The sequence below is a fragment of the Eriocheir sinensis genome, chromosome 43 (assembly GCF_024679095.1).
Source record: "Eriocheir sinensis breed Jianghai 21 chromosome 43, ASM2467909v1, whole genome shotgun sequence".
Taxonomy (NCBI): Eukaryota; Metazoa; Arthropoda; class Malacostraca; order Decapoda; family Varunidae; genus Eriocheir; species Eriocheir sinensis.
In genome coordinates this window covers 9779372-9800334 of record NC_066551.1, presented here as the reverse complement: position 1 = coordinate 9800334, position 20963 = coordinate 9779372, and the positions used below count along the sequence as shown (strand labels likewise).

The following is a 20963-nucleotide window of genomic DNA, read 5'->3' as shown; positions in this document are numbered from 1 at the left end:
GTTGCGCGTGGGTGGATAGTCGCATTTTCAAGCCTGAGAATGGGTATAGCTGGTGCCTCAGGTGTATTTTTTTTATTTTTTTTTACTTTACAGGGGAAGGTATATAATGCTACGTAAAGAGAGAAAAAAAAAAAGTTAATAAGTGAAGTATGCATTAAGAGACAGAAAAAAAGCGACAAAAACTAGGAGTAGGGCACAGGAGGAAGGAGAGGCAATGATGGGAGGATATCAAATATAATAAGCAATAATGATGAAAAATATAAGCAAGATGACGGCACCGAATACAACATGCAATAATGATAAGAATATAAGCAAGATGGCTCCGCTATAAAACATTCACCTGCGCCATAACAAGTTGGGGACGACCAACAGGCCTCACTAAGAAACTCTACCGGCGCTAAAGGCTGAACGTGAAAATAAATAAACTAAAGGGAACGTAAGAAATGTGTATGGTGTGTGTCTTTAGTTAATACCATGTTAGTGACAGGCGAGAAGGGTGGGAGAAGTACATACATGAAAGGAAGTAAAACGATATACTTCCGCCACCACGCTTGGCCGCTACACCAGCTGAGAAGTCTTGGTGGCTCTTTGGGGGCGGGGCCTAGGCGGAACATGTGCCCCGACACGCACCTGCCGCCCCTCCGCGCTGTCACGGAGGGAGGGAAGAAAACAGAGATGGAGAAAGATCCGCACTCCCACGAACTTCACCTCCATCGTGTGTGTGTGTTCGTGTTTTTTGCTTATGTTTGTGTCTTTGTATGTTTTGTGTGTGTGTGATTGTTATTATGTTTTTTGTTTATTTCAGTGTATTTTGTTTGCGTGTGATTGTTTGCGTGTGTAATAATAATAATAATAATAATAATAATAATAGGTTTATTCCCCAAGAAGCAGAATACAAAGAATCGTGAAAGATTTCATGTTTCTGAAAAGATCTTGGCTTACAATGAATCAATTATAGAGTTACCGTTTGCGTACTGAGATTTAGTTGATACAGTTAAGAAGAAAATAAATAAGTTTCTTTAAAAATATATATAATTGAAAAAAAAAGAGTAAAAAGTAAAAAGTAAAAATTTTAAATAAAAATTTAAAAAGTAAAAACCTTAAAAAAAGGTCTACCAATGTAAATAAAAAAAAAGTACCAATGTGTACACTGAGTATGAGAGAGCGCTTTACAAATTTTCGTTCAACTTTCGTACTACATAGTTTCGGTACCGCTCTGTCCTGCACCTGACGGGGTGAGCTGCTCTCTTTTGTCATCCAGCCTTGGAAGTCCAAATCTTGACAGCGTGCCGGTGTAGCTGCGATAGTAGTGGCCAAGGATGATGCAACACACTCTTTTGTAAGGATTCCAGAGCAGTTCGTTGTGCGGCAGTGAGAGCTGGATGCCATAGTACTGGGCATGCGTACTCCAGCACGGGTCGGATCCTCTGACAGTACAGGGAAATTAGATGGTCCTCTGTGGCTCCGAAAGACCTTGCTCGGAACAGTGTAAAAAGTCTTCTGGATGCCTGAGTGATTATGTGGTCCACGTGGTCTTGCCAATTTAGACGAGTAGATGACAAGCCCTACCACTTTAGCTGAACTGACCTGTGTGTGTGTGTGTGTGTGTGTGTATTTACCTAGTTGTAGTTTTACAGGGCCTGGGCATTATGCTCGTGTGGTCCCGTCTCCATGTCTGCATTTATCCAACTTATCTTTAAAGCTTTGCACACTCCTCCCTGATACTATATCCTCGCTCAGACTGTTCCAAACCTCTACATTTCTTTGCGGGAAGCTATACTTCTTTGTGTCTCTCAAGCATCTCCCCTTTCTCAATTTTTTATTGTGTCCTCTTGTATTTCTGCTTATGTTTCCTTCTGTTAGTAGCAGTTCTTCATTATCTACTTCATCTATTTTGTTTAATAATTTATAAATTTGAATTAGGTCTCCCCTTTCTCTTCTTTGTTCCTGTGTTGTTAAGTTCATTTCCTTTAATCTTTCCTCGTATATTAATCCCTCCAACTGGGACCATTTTTGATGCCATCCTCTGTATTCTTTCTAGTTTCTTTATATGCTTCTTCTTATGGGGGGACCACACTACCTCTGCATATTCTAATTTTGGTCTAATCATGGTAGTGATTAGCCTTCTCATCATGTCCTTGTCCATGTAGTTAAATGCTACTCCAATATTTCTCACCTAGTTATATGTGTCTCTAAAGATCCGATTTATATGACTCTCTGGTTGATTATCATCCCTCATCACTACTCCCAGATCTCTCTCTTCATGCAGTTTTTTTAATGTTTCACCATTTCCCATTTTGTAAATCCAGATTGGTCTTGTTTCACTTTTACCCATTTCCATAACATGACATTTTTTCACATTAAATTCCATCTCCCAATCCATACTCCATTTCCAAATTTTGTATAGGTCTTCTTGCAATATTTCACAATCTTCTTTGTTTCTTATATGTTTTTGTAATTTAGCGTCGTCAGCAAATAGGTTTATGTAGCTATTAACTCCTTCAGCCATGTCATTTACATATACCAGGAAGATTATCGGTGCTAATACTGAACCCTGTGGTACTCTGCTTTCTACATTTCTCCATTCTGATTTTATGTCCTTGACCACAGTTCTCATCTCCCTTCCCATTAGGTAGCTTGCCATCCATTTTTTCATATTTCCTTTCAATCCTTTGTTTTCCAATTTCCATAATAGTCTTGTATGTGGAACTTTGTCAAAGGACTTTTTCAAATCTAGATAAATACAATCAACCCATCCATTCCTTTCCTGTGTTCTGTCTGTCACTCTTGAGTAAAAACTGAGTAAGTTTGTAACACATGATCGGCCCTTTTGAAATCCATATTGTTTGCTGGTAATTAACTTATGCTCTTCTAGAAATTTAGTCCACTGCTTCTTTATTATTTTCTCACATATTTTGCACAAAACACTTGTCAGGGATATGGGTCTGTAGTTTGAAGGTTCATCTTTCCTTCCACTTTTATATATGGGGACCACTTCAGCCCTTCTCCACTCATTGGGCACCGTACCTGTTGCTACTGAGCATCTTATGATGTTGTATATTGGAACAATTAATTCATCTCTACATTTTTTAAAAATATACCCAGAGACTCCATCCGGTCCTACTGCTTTTCCCTCTTCTAGTTCTCCCAGTAATTTATGGATCTCTTCTTTGTTTACCATAATCTCTTCCATATGAACTTCTATTTTATTCTCTTGTGGCTCAATAAAGATTGTTTCTTTGGTAAAGACTTGCTGGAATTTTCTATTTAATAACTCAGCCATACCTTTAGGGTCATTGACTTCCACATTCCCGTCTCTCAGTCTTTCTATTGTTTCTTTCGGTTTAGTCTTCCCATTTATAAATCTGTAAAACAACCTAGGCTGTTCTCTGCATTTTTCCACAATATCCTTCTCATATCCCTTTTCTTCTTCTTTCCCTATTTTCACATATTCATTTCTCGCCATTCTGAAGTCTTCTTTGTTTCTTTGATTCTTCCTTCTTTTTAATCTTTTCCATGCTTTGTCCCTTTTTGCTTTTGCATTTGCACATTTGGCATTAAACCAGTCCTTCCTACCCTTAACTTTGGGTCTGTATACAGGTACATATTTTTTGACACCAGTGTTATAGGCTTCCATAAAGATATCATACTTTTCTTGTACTTTACTTTTTCTCAGTAACTCATCCCATTCCACTTTCTCGTAAAACTTCCGAAGGTTTTCCATGTCTGTCTTAATATAGTTTAGCCTGTTTGATTTGTAAGATTCGTCCTCTTTAGTAACCTCCACTTCTGTATCAATCTCTATGGTTACATGATCGCTCTTGCCCAGTGGACATCCATACCTTAGTTCATCCTTGATGTATAGTCCTTTTGTTAGTGCTAGGTCCAGTCTTGCCGGTTCATCGTCACTTCTATATCTTGTATGTTCATTCACTCTTTGTATCATAAGATTTTCCATCATCAATCTTAGGAATCTATCTCCCCATGCGTTATCTCCACTATTACTCTCGAATATCTCCCAGTCAATCTCTTTACAATTGAAGTCACCAACTAGCATAACTTTTTTGTTTTCCTTAAGCATTTTGCTTAAACTCCGTATAGTGTCATTGATCATAGTGTCGTGCTCTTCCTTACACCAAGAGTTTGTTCTAGGTGGTACATATGCGGTTATAATTGTCAACCTTTCCTTGTTTTTGGTTTCCACATTTACTTTCGCAATTTCAGCTTTACCTTCTCTGTATTCTACCGCTTTCACTGCTAACTCCTTTTTTGTCATTATCATCACTCCACCTCCCCCTTTGCCCATTCTATCTTTCCTCCATATATCATAGTTTTTATTTATCTCTAATTTAATAGCTTCGTTCAGTTTGGTTTCCGTTAAGCATACGATCATTGGTTCTTTCTCCTTTATGAAATCTTGCAGTTCCAATTTACTAGTTATTAATCCATCTACATTTGTATACATCACTCTTAAACATTTACTCTTATCTATCTTTTCTAACTTTCGTTCTTCTTTATCCTCTCTCTTGTGTACCACTTTCTGATTCGGTCCCCTACTATTCTCCAAAAAAATATCTCCTTTTCTTCCACAGATCTTTCATTATTCTTCTCCTTCGCCTCTGCTAGTAGTTCATTCCGTTTCCTTCTTTCTTCTTCATTTATATTTTTCTTTATGTATATATCCTTGCAATCTTCTGTTTCCTTTAATTTAGTTGTTCTGTACAAAATATCCTCAGCCGCCTTCTGTGATCTAAACTTTATTTTTATTGGCCTGGTCTTTCCTTCTGTGTATGGACCCATCCTGTGGATTTCCTCCACCTCTTCCTGAATACTTTGTCTCTCGTCATCATTTAAATTTTTTAGTAAGTCCTTAATTGATTTCAATTCCTCTTTGTCTCTTTTAGGCTTATATGTGATCGTCTTTTCCTTCAAACCGAATACTATCACACTATTCTTCTTGTCTGCAACTTCCCTGACTAGTTCTTCATTTTTCTTTATTACCTTAACCACTTCCTTTTCTACAGCTTCCTTATCTTCTTTCATTTGTTGCTCGATTACCTCTCTAATATTCACGTTTGCTTTCTCACTCTCCACTTTCCAGGTCTTCATTTCACCCAATACCTCCTCCCTGACTCTTTTCTCCTCCTGGGTGACTAATTTCTTTAAACTTTCATTTTCCTTTATAACCTCTCCCAGTTCATCATTCATTTTCATGTGTGTGTGTGTGTGTGTGTGTGTGTGTGTGTGTGTGTGTGTGTGTGTGTGTGTGTGTGTTTGCCAATTGGGAGGTTTGATTTTGCATGTTTGTCGTCTCTGTTGTTTTAATCTGGACAGCAATCAGACAAATGAGAACACATATCAGACTTCAAAGATTCGACACACACACACACACACACACACACACACACACACACCAGAAGTAATACAAGTGCTCCTTATACCTGTCCCCGCCTCGCTAGTATACACCTGACTAAATACCTATAATTATTACCCCCTCGTTTATTACCCCTCTTATCCTTCCTTCGTTGCTATCATTGTTATTCCTCTTCTTTATCATCACTGCTGCTGCTATCATCATCACTCGGCCTGTCGCTGTGGTGATGGCGGTGGGGCGAGAAACCGGTATCCTGGCACCTCATTCTCGTACCCTGCAGTCTGTCATGGCCCTCGCTCACCTCTGTTAGCGTGCATTGCGTCAGTGCACGTGTCCACTTATAGATACTCGCGCGGAAAAGACACACCACACCACTGCACTGCTACAAATACACGCTAGGCTGAAGGTTCTGGGTAGGCGTTGGTGGGGGACTTTGGGCCAGTTTCACAGTTCCCCATGATGGGTTAGTAAGCTCCCAGACCAATACCAGAGCCTTCGAAATGACCTTGTATAGTGTCTGGTGTTTATATTCAAGTTCACAAATTTGACGAAACCATACAGGAAAAGTCTTGTGTATTTAGTGTAGCATCGAAGGCCTCACCGTTTTGGATTGTATGGGATTCTATAGTTTGGTTCGGGCTGTTACGAAGACACTGTGTTGGACTGTGAAACCGGCTTTTTGAGGAGGCATGTGGGAGGGGGAGGTGGTGAGCGTAAGGGAAAGGCAAGGCAAGGCAAGGCATGTATTACAGGTTTTTGCTGCCCACAAACCGGTACAGTCTGGTGCAGCGTTGTGCGTATTTACGGCATAACTATTAGTGTTGCCTGCTCCTCCTGCTGGGAAACCTTTGTTCTAATCCTTTGGTCTCTCTTTCTCTTCGTTCTATTCCTCCTTCGTCTCAGCCGCCATTCTCCGTGTCTTCTTTTACCTCGTCCCTTTCTGGGGTTTTCTTTTTTTCCTTCTTTTTAGCCATCTGTTGTTCCCTGGAGTGTAATTGTCTTCGTGTTCACTTGATTTGTCCTCCTCATTTTCTCCTTTTTATTCTCCTCTTTCTTCTTGCTTCTCTTCCTTCGTCATACTTCTTCCACTCCCTTGCGTTCAGACTCCTCTCAGTATTGCCTCTTTTCCTTTCTGTTATCTCCTCCTTCAAGTTGTTTCCTTTTCCTTTTACTTGTTAACTCATATTTTCCTCCTTTATTCTCCATGTGCCACCTGCTCCTCCTCCTCCTTCTCCTCTCGCCACATCATTTTTTATTCTTTAGAAGCACCTGGATACCTGACGCACCATTTTTTGCTGTGCTCTTCTTGCCTGACCTTATACTGCACCTGTTCCTCGTCCCCGCCTCCCGCCAATTAACCCCCCTCTCCTCCCCTCATCATTTCTTCCCACTCTTTGCCTCTGCCTCCTCTCCCCCCACTCCTGTTAACCTCTTATTCCATGCTCTTCCCCACACACTTCACCTTCTCTTCACCGTCTCCTTTGCCTCCTCTTCTTAACATATTCCCCCGCACCTTTACCTCCTATTCCCCCCTTCCCTTCTCTTGATCTCCTCTTCCCCCACTCCGTCTTTTAACCTCTTCCCCACCACACTTTACCCCCCTCTTCCTTCTTTCCTTCTCGACCTCTCTTTACCACTTCCTCCACATAATTTCACCTCCTCTTTCCCCTTTTCCTTCTCTCTACCTTCTCTTCCCCCACTCCCTTTCCTTACCTATTTCCCCACACACCTTAACCTCCTCTTCCCCCTTTCCCTCTCTTGATCACATCTCCCCCAGTCCCTCTCTCTACCTCTTCCTCCACATATTTTACCTTCTCTCCCCCCTTTCCTTCTCCTGACTCCTCTTACCCCACTCCCTCTTTACTTCTTCCTCCATATAACTGCACCTCCTCATCCCCCTTCCTTCTCTTTCCCTCCTCTACTGAGTCTACTCCTCTCCTTTCCTTCTCTCCCTCTTCCCCCATTCCTTCTCTTGACCTCCTCTTCCCCTTTTCCTTCTCTTAACCTTCTTATCTCCTCCTCCCTTGCTCCCAGTCATTACCTTTTTTTCCTACCTCCCTCCTTGATTGTTCCCCCTCTCCTTCTCCGTACCCCCATCCCTCTCCTGCCCCAAGGCGTTGCGTGCACGGTACAAAGCCTGTCTGTCTTCAGGGTCCGGCTGGGATGCTGCAATGAGACGATGAGTGGCTGCAGATCATGTTCTCAGATGCCAGCACACGAGTGATTTAAAAGTGTCTGAAGCTGTGTCTTGCCCCTTCCCAACCCGTCACAAGCCCCTGACGAAAGCATGGCCTCGTGGTGTGGTAATCCCTCTCCCTTATGCATTATTCTATTGTGAAGGCAGCAGCAGCCAGGCGTGCCCGAGGGGAGGTGCTGAAGCTTTCCAGTAATCATGTGTAAATATGGTTGGCCTCCTTAAGGGGAAAGGTCGAACGAGGCAGAAACGTATTCAAACACAGATACACAGAGAAGAGAGATAATTGTGAGAATGTGCGCGCCGTCATGATCCTTCCGAAGAGAGAGAGAGAGAGAGAGAGAGAGAGAGAGAGAGAGAGAGAGAGAGTCACACATGTTGTTGGGGGAGGTGAGGTGGCGGGGCGGCTCTCACCTGGGCTGCGTGCTGCGTCTCAGGTGATAAGGGAAAGGAGGGGGGGCTGTATTCTTCACGCGTAGAGGAGGTTTGCGTCTCGGTAGTGGCAAGGGTAGTGGATGAAATTTTTTTTTTTTTTTAATGTTTATAATTTCGAGTCTGGTTTTCTTTTTTTTTATTTCTTGTATAATGAATCTGAGGCACTGGTATACTTCGAAGAAAATTTCATGGTTATTGTTATCATCATTATTATTATTATTATTATTATTATTATTATTATTATTATTATTATTATTATTATTATTGTTGTTGTTGTATGTTATTATTATCGTTACTATTTTGAAATGACGACGTTTTCTGTGTATCATGTCTTACGGCACGGTGTTTAGGGCTCCCACCTGCCGCAGCATAAATAACACAGGTAGAGTGGATCAGGTGGCGGCGGTAATGGCGGCAGTGGCGAGTGTGGGCAGGAGGACTGGAGAATAGTAGGCCTTGTGTTGTGGGAGGCGGTGCAGGGCGGGCAGCGTGGGGACCTCATTCTCTGCGTAGCCTGCTTGCTTTCTCGTGGGACAAGCTTAAAAATTCAAACACGTAAGGCGTCATCTGGTGATATCTGGCTTTCTTGACCCCCGCCCCAAACTTGAAACTGTTTTTCACCTCTCACCCGTGATCCGCCAGAGCACTCTTTCTTGTTCATATGACTAGATGAATCAATACTATTTCTCATTTTGTCACTCAAGGAGAACACGCGTTAATCTAGTCACTATTACGAGTTCTACAGTTCATTAGGAACATTTCCCTAGCTGCTGAGCGTCACTGCATGCGACAGAATTTCTTAAAACGTCCTTTTCTCGACAAAATATTGACAAATGGCATCGTTTCACTTTCTTGTCTAATGATGACGATGATGTTTTCATACCGGAAAGTTCTTACTTCTCCTACAATGATGCTTTAAAATGTTCTGTGGTGCAGCAGTAACGCAACAGTAACCTCGTGAACTCTATATCCACCCCCACTTGGCAGGGTTACCCATAGGAAGCTCAGGAAATGGTCATCGCCATAGGCCTAAAGAGGTGCGGAGCGTCTTTTATCCGTTTTAGATCACTGATTTGGCTGGAGAACCCGTGTTCTATTTACCACCGAGATCTGGATTCTCATGATCTGGGTGATCCGGATCCTGATCTGTCTGATCCAGAGGCCGAGGTGGGTTGTACCAGACGACACCCGCGTCCAGCTCTCATGCGGTTTCACTCAGCATCTCCGAGTTTATTTCGAGTATACAACCCAAGAGCGCCTCCCATAATGAGCGAGGAGCAAATAAGATAAGATGATGTTGCAGAAATAGTTTTGTAGGCAGTAAAGATGTAAAATGGAAGTATTACATAACAATTGTGGGATATACAGGCCACACCAAGCCCCCTTGTTATGACTTGGATTTATAAATTATGTGGCATTAGTATTACAATATTACTATCTATTGCGTCTTTTAATCTTCCATAGGTATACGCATGTGTGTGTGTGTGTGTGTGTGCGTGTGCGTGTGCGCGTGCGCACGCTTTGTTTTGATTTGTCGCTCTGCCTCCAGGCGTTCTATTTACCTACCCAGAGCGAATACAGATCAGATTCAGATCCGGGCCAGTGATCTATAGAGCGGATCAGTGTTCTAAATAGAAGACGCAGTGGCCGTACCTGCTCCGCCGCGGCTTGCGCGGGACCCCCGATTCTTGTCAATAATTTGGGAGGATTCTTGAAAATCTGATGCGCTGGAACAAGAAACGCAAGAATTTCCCTATATTTGGGGAAATTTTTGCTCGGTTTAGGGTAATTCTTGATCGCCAGATGACAGCTGTAGCCATGCCGCAGCCGGCCCGCGCGCCACCCACCCGACCGAAGAGACACCACCGTCCCATCATTGGGTTTCATGGCGGGGCACGCGTCAGGGGAAGGCCAAACTATTACACAGGGAAGTCAGGCCATAAAGTTACAAAATAGTGATGAAGATCTAAACTCTAGGACTCTCACAACAGACAAAACGAACAACACATTATACAAACTGCAAAATTATAATGCAGGAAACGAATAATCATGTCGCAAATAATCATGACAATAAAAAAAAAAAACGAGAAGGATGTAAATTGAAGATTTATATTGGACAACGGGAAAAGAAGTAATTGAATACAGACTAGAGAAATGTAATAAAACCAATGAAATAAAATTAAGTGCGGACAAATTCTATTTGACATTGACATGAGCAGCTTGGCCCATGCTTCACCCCGATGCTCCGCTTGACCGAAGCCTTAAAAGGGTTGATTCAAGGTTTGGACAGCATGTGGGTAATATGCCCTCACTCAGCGATTATACAAAATTGTCAGTTGCCAGCGGTGGGACTCGAACCCGGGTCTTTGAGATCACTACGTCCGTGCGCTGACTTGTAATGTGTATATTATAATGTACATGTTTATGTATGACTGTACCTTGTATACAGACTACCCGCCCACCACCTCCACGAGGTTACCAAATAAGAAATAAATCACAACACACAAAGCGACCATGATATTATTTGGCTAATCTTAATCTTATTTTTCACGTCACGGTTATTCAAATGAAATGTTGGATCAAGTGGAATGAAAGAAAGAAATAAGACATATTGAATTGATGAATAAATGTTAGTTATTACAATAAACAAAACTAATACGTCGAATAGTTGCAAAGGCTTCAGCAAAACGATGGAAAAGAAAGTAAATTGCACTTTTTAAATTTTTTTTTATATGACAAATGTAAGATATTAGTGACAAAAAAAAAAAAGTTGCCAGATGAAATGAAACACCATCCCCAAAAGGTCGTAAGTCGGAACAGAAGACATTTCCAGGAGGGTTCTGGCGGCCGGGGAGCACAGAGTCATGTCACCTTTATTTGCACAGTATACATAAATTGCTTGCCGGTGAAAGTCTTTCCCCTTGCCGAACACACACACACACACACACACACACACGCACCTCACCACCAAGTTTTCATTGGTGATTTTCCCGTTCATGGCGCAGAAGTCGTTTAAAATTATCATAAAAACATAAGAATATAGGGAGGATGCAAGAGGCCGAATGGCCTACACAAGACACCTCCAGATTCCCCCCCACTGCCACCTGTCATCTTCGTCCATGTAGCTATCAAATCTACTCTTAAAACAAGCTGTCGTCCCTGCACTCACTATGTGATTGCTGAGTCTATTCCATTCTCCCACCACCCTGTTACTAAACCAATGCCTGCCAATTTCTCTCCTAAATGTATACTTCTCTAATTTAAATCCATGGCTAATTCTCAGTAATTGTCAGTCCCCTGACAACATGACTTTGCTCACTTCGCTTTCCCCCACCCCCATGAACCTATGATGCCCTTTAGCCCCCCCCCCCCAAAAAAAAATGCACGTATGCACATCAAGACAGTTTTGTTTTTTGAAATTATAGCAAGATGCTATTTCCCGTAAATTTACTCATGAATCACTGTATGAAGGCTATTTATTTGCTCTTCACTTCACTTTTTTTTCAAAATAGAGCGCTGTGCTGGATTCATGAATGTTTTTCCTATGAAAGAATAAAAAAAATATGCCCTCCCGTGCTGGAAAACACTACACGCGGACCAGCTGCATACACGGATCCGTGTTCATAGTGATCCACCTTTTTGTTTGTAAACAAAGGGGGGGATAGCCAGGAGCAGAGGGCAGCCAGGAACACAACACCGGTGCCCGTCACCAGTTACCTCCCATACGAGGCCACTGCGGTTGCCCAATGGCGCAAACGGGTTTGACGATGGCCCATTCGCTAGTGACAGCCACCGGCAGTGGCCGCCACTCACTGTAAAGGATTATTTCCAATGGGAGCTTTCATTAGGAGCCACCGGTGGTCGCCACATTCGTCCAATGGAAGTCCAGGTGTGATGGAATATGGTGTTGATAAATGGGGTCTGTGCTCTGTACCATATTTTCATACCAGTGGAATATTCCAAGGTCAGATCAGTCAGGCCAGGTGAAGAATGCGTAGAGGCTGGGCTGCAAGGAGTGTTTGTATGAATTCTTGTGATGTTTCTTATGAGGCTGAGAGGCTACTCAAACGAAGGCTTGTTCATACGAAAGAAATTAAAAAAAAATCTCGTCGGCACATAAATCACTGTAAACTTTATGATGCACATCACTGTCCACCTACCGTATATAATAGAATATCATGGACCTGCATTCTTCTCCTTTTAGGCCGTCTCTTCATTTCCTTGGCCAGCAAAGCAAAGAGAAGAAACTCCTTGTTTGATGCCATTCTTGCTACTGACAGTCCTGTAATGGAACATCACGAGTCGATGGCCCTTTCACATTGGGGTAACCAGTGACGGTAACCAGTGGAGGCCACCGGTGACCTCGTGTGAAAGAGGCCTAGGATCGCAAAACGGTCCATGCAAATCCCAGCAACTTCAACGAGAGGCTCTTCAAACTGTTGAACTGAGGAGCTGATACGTTTAAAAATACAGGTCTTATTAGCACCTTCATGATAAGCTAGGTTATCTGCCGAGATTGCTTCGCCCCTCTGCACTCCCCTCCACCCACACCCCAATCACCCCCATCGTCCAAGGTCATCTAGAAGGCCTTGCTTCATCCCACAGGTTTCGCAGTCATTAGCCCCAAAGCGTTTTTTTTTTTTTTTTTTGTTTTTTTTTACTTGTGTTATTTATCTGTAACCTGTAATTTTTTAACCTGATAGCTGCCACGGTAAAATAAAGTTTATTTTCATTATTTTATTGCACACAAACGAGAGAGAGAGAGAGAGAGAGAGAGAGAGAGAGAGAGAGAGAGAGAGAGAGAGAGAGAGAGAGAGAGACTCGTATTATCCAAGTCTTGTTACGGATGTTTTTCAAGGCCAGATAAAAGCTACGTTGGGTTTTTCCCGTTCGCGGCGCAGAAGCCTTCCCAAACTTCTGCCAGGCTCAGGATACCACCAATGGAAACCCTGACACCTTATGCGAGAGCCTTTTGAAATAGATGGACGAAGGCTTGGAAGAGTTTAATAATATGGACCAGAGAGAGAGAGAGAGAGAAGATTAGTACTGCGGTAAACAAACCAACGTGGAGGGCGGTGTGGAGGTGTAGGAGGGAGAAGACATCCACCAGAATCTAATATACAGGACTCGCCAATCTGCTGCGTTTGGCTTCCCACGCACGTGATAGGGGAGTCTTGTTTGTTTCAGGTTAAAGAAAGAAAAAGAAAGTTTAAAAAGTTTATTTCAAAGAGTCGTTTGTGTTTGCGCAGAGTTCGTCAGTTGTTGTTTTTACGAAGGCGAGTGACGCACTTTGATCAGCCATTCTTTGCTCCCGACTATCATGTTATTATAATGTAGGTGTTTTTTTCCCACTCGCAATTTTCTCTCCTACCCAGACACGTGTGTGTGATGAGGACTTTTTTTTTCTCTCCCTTTGTCTTGTTTGGTTACGCGTTTCGTTGTCAATAACCTAGTATCATATACGGCAGAATGTGAAGGGGTTAGGATTACCTCGTGGTGGTGGTAGTAGCAGTAGTAAAGGTAGTAGTAGTAGTAGTTGCATTATAACATTGCTTTCTGTGGTGTGGGCCGTATAGGTGGATGCCGCACAAAGTATCACCTGGAGATGAAACACACCTGTGTAATTAGGGGGTTTTGAAGGGGAGAAGCAGGAAGGTGACTGAGCTCCAGGAATGTGGCCGCTGCTGCCCCGGGGAATCCCTGCATCAGTGAACGTCTCCTTCCCCGTCAGTGTCTGCTTTCACTTCGCCTTGATGCTACTGACTCCTGCCTAACTAACGCCTTGATCATCCTATACTCGTGTGTGTGTGCGTGTGTGTGTGTGTGTGTGTGTAATAATAATAATAATAATAATAATCAGTTTATTAAATGATTGCAGCTGTTAAGCTAAAAATATACACATTAAAAATACAATGTTGAAATAGTGCAATATGAAAGGGGTATGGGGGTCTGTGGTTTACATTGTAGGAAAGTTGTGATAAATAGAAGAGGACGGGGGGGGGGGGAGGTGTTGAGGTGGTGGAGTGCAGTGTGTTGTTGCGAGAGGCGGTGTCGTCTTCCTTGTGGCGGGTCAGGTGTTAAGCCCCAGGTCAAAAAGGGTCAGGTCGCAGTTGATGGCGGGGGTGCAGGTAGAGGCGATGGCGGGCGTCACTAATCCATGCAGCCGGCGAGACAAGATGGGAATGTGTGTGTGTGTGTGTGTGCGCGCCCTGTGCTGTTTGAGGTGCGTGCCCGCGGCTTTCTCGCTACGCAGTTGAGAGTTCAGGGCCTCTATAACAGACTACGCGCACCAAGGGCTCTATCGCACAAGTCTCCAGTCGGCGTGCTAGAGTGACACCCGAGGCGCGGCACTGTGGCCCCGTGCGCGACCCTTTCACGCCTGCCAGGGGAAAACCTGGACGAGGCAGTCCACGACTTATTTGGCATGGCGCCGACGGATGTCGAAACTCAAAGCTACCTCCTGAACAAACGACTGGCGAGCACCCAAGGGAGCTACCCTTACGATCCGGCAGACGGATAGCTCTGCCGGACCAACAACGCCAGGCACCCCCGTCCTGGTTGTAGAACGGGGAGATTAAGAAGTATCAATGTACCCTGGCGCGCCCGCTTTCGCGCCAAAGTGACTGTTTAGCCACACTGTTACCTCTGCGGGCCAGGGAGGCGGATAACCCCTGCACAATGTGGCCAGCGGGACCACGGGGAGGCCAGTCACAGAGTAACCATGTTTTCTAGCCAGCACCGCGCCCCCGACGGGCTGGCCCACGGGACTCCCGGTACCCTGCGGGCCCCTTTACTCGCCTTACAGGCACTACCGCACTTGCGAGCTGGGACGCGCCTTACGGGCTACCTGCCTTGCGGCACTAGGTCATCCTAGCGTGCCCCTTTAAGGCCTGCCCGAGCACCGGGGTACCCGGACGAGGCAGGGACACGTCTTAACCTTCCGATGGGAGCAATGCTCATTGGTCGATCTCTGGGTATTACTGGGACCTCCACCCCCTCCCCTCCGCCATCCCTCTTGCTCAGCGGGGAACAGTAAGTCAGTAACCGCTTCTTGTCAGTGAAAAATCCACTGTGTGTGTGTGTGTGTGTGTGTGTGTGTGTGTGTCTCTCTCTCTCTCTCTCTCTCTCTCTCTCTCTCTCTCTCTCTCTCTCTCTCTCTCTCTCTCTCTCTCTCTCTCTCTCTCTCTCTCTCTCTCTCTCTCTCTCTCTCTCTCTCTCTCTCTCTCTCTCTCTCTCTCTCTCTCTCTCTCTCTCTCTCTCTCTCTCTCTCTCTCTCTCTCTCTCTCTCTCTCTCTCTCTCTCTCTCTCTCTCTCTCTCAGGGTTTTTCTATATTTTTTCCTTGCTCCAGCCTACGCACCCATCAGCCCGGTGAATGGAGGGCGTCAAGGGTGTTATTGCCTCCAGCCCAAGCCCATCACCTGCTTGTCTGCGGCCCCTTCCTTCCCCTCCCCTCCCCCTCCTGCCTGCTGCCTCTTCGTTCCTCCTTCCTCTTTGCGCTCCTTGTTATCCTTGGAGAAGTTTGCTGGGGAAGAAAAGAGGGGAAAAAACTTGGTCTTGTTGTTTCTTGTTTCGGGTTTCTTTTCATTGCAACAAGATGTGACGGGTAACTGGTAAAGTCTTGATTTTTTTTCGTTTCTCTTTTCTTTTTTGTGTGTATTTGTTGATTTATTTGTTTCTTCACTGATTTACTTTGAATGTCCCCGTTTGTTTAATTTTGTCACCATGAATATGATGCGTTCTTATTTATATATTTACTTATTAGTTTCTTTATTCATGTGCATGGCTCAACTCGAATATCATACATTATTTATTGTTGCCACGACGAGAATGATGCTTATTTTAATATTCACTTATTTGTTTATTTATTCATTGGTACAGTACTTGAATTTCTTAGTTTATTTATTGTTGCCACGAGGAGAATGATGCTTCCTATTGATATTTTTTCTGTATTGCCGGCGATCGTCAAGCAATTTCATGTATATTCTGCCTGCATTGCGCATCTGCCGTAGCCTGGCGACGTTCGCGTGCACTGAGGCCCCCCGTGACAGCCATGCCCCGGGCCACTTACAGCAGCACGGAATTTCCTCGTCCAGTCCCTCGGCTGCCATAGTAATCTCGTAATGGATGTTTACCTACCGGCCGCGTCAGGGAGATAGCTGGTAAAGTTTTCAGCTGGGTATGTGACTAATTTTGCATAATAATGATGAAGATAAAGCATTTTTAGCGTTGTGTTGCCTTACGAGGATGAATAATTAGATTGTATTATATAGCTACACCTGCCTATCTGTGTTTATCTGTCTGTCTGCCTGAAAGGTTGTCTGTCAGTCTCTGCCTATCGTTTTGGCTCCTCAACCGCGAAATCAGCATCGTTGTCACCTAAGAGTTATTCAGTTCGGAGGGGGGGGGGGAGAGAGAGAGAGAGAGAGAGAGAGAGAGAGAGAGAGAGAGAGAGAGAGAGAGAGAGAGAGAGCACACACACAGTCACATCTGTCTTAAGGGAGACTTAACCAGCATCTTAATTTTTCATCCTTTTCACTGGTAAATTATGGATTAACCTTCCTTCGTCTGTATTTCCTCCTGGCTATAGCGTGATCTCTTTCAAGAGGAGAGCATCAAGAAACCTCTCCACCCGAAATTGACTTCTCTTTTGGCCACTCATCTACACTTTCTCTTATTGGAGTAGTGATTTGAGGATTTTTTCCCCCCAATCATTTTTGCCCTCGAGCTGCTTCCTTTACTGTAAAAAAAAAAATAGATACGAAATTTGTAGATATTTATGGAAGGAGTTAAATCCTTCCTCGCTTCTGTTGTGCAGTACAAAAGAGCCTGTCGTCCTCCTGGTGGTGAATGTGTTGCCCTCGGATGGAGTAGCGCAGCGATCACACAAAGCAATTACTCATGACTGACTTTGTCCTCAGTAATCAGGTACAGATGGCTGCAACCACTATGAAATCTCTCCTAGTAATCATACATTTTATTGTTTGGTTGATTGCGTACTTTTCAAGCACTTATCAGTTAAATTGTTTGTTTATTCCCTAATTTTTCTTTACCTACTAGCCTACTGTAGTAACACAGTAACATTGTTATATTTAGTAAAGTACATGGAAGCCACAGTAATGGGCGTGGTTAGACACAGGCGCGGGACCTTGCGGGGTCTTAGAGAGGTAGCCAAGCTCGGTTTTTGGGTCAGCATCATTCCACCTAAAAAATTTAGTGTAACCTTTTGTTAAGGAACGATCGCATTTATTGATTTAGCTTGCTCCGCTGATTTATCATTCCCCGGGACCTTTCGGACAGGCGCTTACTACCAAGGTGACTGTATACCACCCGTTGTTGTCAACCGCGATGTAATAAACGTGTTGGTCTCACATTTATTTACGTCTCAAAGGCAGACGAGCTTATCACAGAGGCAGGGTTTTCCAGAGAGAGCGGGTGGGTGTGGGGGGATAGGGATAGGGACTGGGGATAGGGACTTGCCTTGAAAAACTTGTTTGGTATCCACTGTTTTTCTTTCTTTAGGTGGATTTTTATTTTTATTTTATTTTTTATTTTATGTGTGTAGGAGGGAGTAGGTTTGTGTGATAATTCACATGTGAAGGTCGAGGATTAATGAAAGCCAGTTGTACCCAGTTTATGAGAGTTTTCATTTTCATTTAGCAAAGAGTATAATTTCGTTTTGCTGCAAGCCGGAACCGTGTTTTGTGGGCACGGCGGCGGCTGACGGCCGGAGACACGCCGCCTTCCTGCTGGGTGATGGGCATTGTGGCGGCTTTTAGGAAACTGCAGCATGAAGCGAAAAAGAAATCCTTTGTCGGTCTGTTGTCGTTCTATCGGACATTCATTTCATTAACTTTTGCCTTGAAGATTCCGCCCCCACTCCTACGTGAGGTGGCGCCTGGCTGGTTCACGTCACTAGAGGTCACGTCGAAGGTCACTCCCATGTTTTCCTTCACTGCCCTTATTGAAACGAACTACGGCGGTCGATCTTTGTAGAAACACGGAAAAAGTAGTGGTGAGAGAGAGAGAGAGAGAGAGAGAGAGAGAGAGAGAGAGAGAGAGAGAGAGAGAGAGAGAGAGAGAGAGACCTATTTACAATATATAGATAGATATAATGATGTAATAATAATTAGATTGATAAAAAAGACAGAATATTAAATAGATAACGTAAATAAGTTGAGTGGCCGTGTCCGGAAAAAGGTGGCCGGGAAGAGCCCTCACCACTGCCTTATCGTGAATACATTATTGATCGGTTCGGGGCCGGAAAAGTAATTCATCCGAGAGGCGTCCAGCCAGGCCCGCCCCCTCCAATCACCGGCAGCAACACTCCATTCAGCCACGCGGGTTTTGAAGGCAACACGGCGTGCCCAGTGACCTGATATGGAGATAGAGCGTGTCGGGCAGGAGAGAGAGAGAGAGAGAGAGAGAGAGAGAGAGAGAGAGAGAGAGAGAGAGAGCATTATCTGAACGAATTACTGGAGGCATCGTGACATCCCTCGCACACCTTTCCTACACCTTTTTTTATTATCCAGCTTGAAACGTAAGATAAACGTATTTTTGGAGGTACAGTTTCCAAGCTCTCGCGTTTCAGCAGCTTGTTGTGTTAGTATACCAAGGCTAAATTAAATTACTCGAACATCTGCATGCAAGCTCTCTCTCTCTCTCTCTCTCTCTCTCTCTCTCTCTCTCTCTCTCTCTCGTTGGTAATGTCCTTTTTAACCTATTTTTAACCATCTGACCTTAACACACACACACACACACACACACACACACACACACACACACACACACACACACACACACACAAACTATTTTGATGGGTCGATCTAAATCAGGCAGACTGTAAAGATTGCGTCCGTCAGGGGAGCAGCCGCCAGTGGGATCAGAGGAAATAATTATGTCAAGAGGGATGAGAGCGTGGCCAGCGGTGAGGAGGAAAGAGGGCGGACCTGCGGCGTACCCTGGCGTGGGGGCTGTGTGATATTCGGGCCTCGCTGCCAATCGTTAACAAACGTAATGTAGGGTGAAGGAAGTGTAAGAAAACGAATTATAGTAGTTATGATGATAGTAGTAGTAATAAGGATGGGAATAGAATAGTAAAAGCTTATCGTCTCCTTCGGGAAAATCCAAACTCTCATGTCAAGTAATGTTTATGAAATTTGTACGTACAGATCATATTAAAACCCTTGCCAAGTGCCCTCAACGAAAGAAATTATAGCTGCAAACAGTCTAGAGCTTTCCTTTGTAACTTTTCTTAACCATATATTCGATTTTTTTTTTATGTTATTGCTCTTATCAGGCAGCGAGGAGCATATCGTGTGGAGGCTGTAATAAGATAAGGTTGAACGGATGTGTTCCCGCGTTATCAGCTGCGGCGCCGAGTGTGTTGACGCGTAGTCGTGGTAACTGGAGGCCGTGTTTCTGTTGATGCGGACCCCAGCTTGGAATGCTCTCTGAGACTGTTGTTATTACTATTATTATTATTATTATTATTATTATTATTATTATTATTGTATTGTTGTTGTTGTTGTTGTTGTTGTTCTTCTTCTTCTTCTTCTTCTTCTTCTTCTTCTCATTTTTCTTTTTCTTCTTTTTTATTTATTATTATTATTATTATTATTATTATTATTATTATTATTATTATTATTATTATTATTATTATTATTATTATCATCATGTCATCATTATCATCATCTTCATCATCATCATTACCTCCATCAAAAACTGGTTAAGTTTTCGGTGCTGTCTGTACTTTCTACACTATTTGTGTGCTCAGAGTTCATGTATTGCCCTTGGCGGAGTTCTGTGGTTTCCGAAAGGTCATGTGTTTGTTGTTGTTGTTGTTGTTGTTGTTGTTGTTGTTATTGTTGTTGTTGTTGTTGTTGTTGTACGGAAAGTTCTTATTTGACCCAAGAATACTATGCAGATTAATATTGGTGACGAAATAGGTCACTTTGGCAAGATGGCGCTTGGTAGCAAAATGATGAGCCAAGATTGTGGGAAAATAGCGGGTTATATTAAATAATGCGGCACAGCAGTAGTAACCTCATGCCGTAGGAAATGAAAAGAGTGAAGTGTTCCCACAAATCAGAATAGCTGGTAAGAAGCATTAGCTTGTTCAGATACTTCGAAGGTGGCACTGATTCCTTGCTCTCTGTTTCCTTCCAGACTCTGCCGCAATCCCTCCACTTCTGGGACTTCCTGTGAGACACTCGGGTTAAGGGCGGAGCAAACTCTTTACGCTTATCATCGCACCTGTCAGGAAACACGAGGTCGAGTGCCGCCGCCGCCCTCGCCGATCAAAGGATGAGTGTCCTTTACCTCCTTTATATAGTTACCTACCTCTCGTTACGTTTGTAATTTTAGCGCTACTGCCTCCAAGCAACATTCTTCCATAGTAACACTGTACCTGGCTGGTCCTCAAATTAAACTTAACTGGGCAGTCATTGTTTCCGTTATCGTCTCGGGTGTTGTTACGTTATAAAGTTGTTATCGGGAAAGAACACACAACCTTCACACCTTATCGTGCTCCGTGTTGTTTGTCCGTGACAGTCCTCGTAGAGGCCATCAATTTGTCAAACTTTCTGTGATATAGAAATAGTGAGTGCCATCGCCGTCCAATACGTTTCCACTCCCGTCACTCGTCTCTATATGGATCATCCTTCTTGCTGTGTTGTGACCTGCGGGAACGTTCATTTGCTTACCTAAAACTTATTAGCGAGAAATTCGCTTGAACACAAATAGTTAAGAAGAAAGTAAGGTGTAAGGGAAAGAAACGAACATCACCCGCCTGGCTAATATCAAGTTCCTTCCATCCATTACTTTCTGTCCTCGCCTCGAACCACGAAACTACTGCGTCAACGTACCCATCCATCCTGAGCCACTGTGATTACCAGCCAGTCGCCTCTAACGGCCGGATACGTGGCTCCTTGTGGCCCCGGGCGTCAGACTGACCCAGCGTG

The 20963-nt window shown here is 43.7% G+C and overlaps 1 protein-coding gene across 3 annotated transcripts in view; it reads left to right on the top strand.

Annotated features, from left to right (window-relative positions):
- The window catches only part of LOC127010452 (bestrophin-2-like), a 71316-nt gene that overhangs the window by 3948 nt on the left and 46405 nt on the right, over positions 1-20963 (top strand). For all 3 annotated transcript variants that reach the window (XM_050884642.1, XM_050884641.1, XM_050884646.1), the window contains exon 2: positions 20170-20963. This exon is cut by the window's right edge and continues 226 nt beyond it. The gene's annotated coding sequence lies outside the window, so the exon portion shown is untranslated. The remainder of the gene's footprint in view (positions 1-20169) is intronic.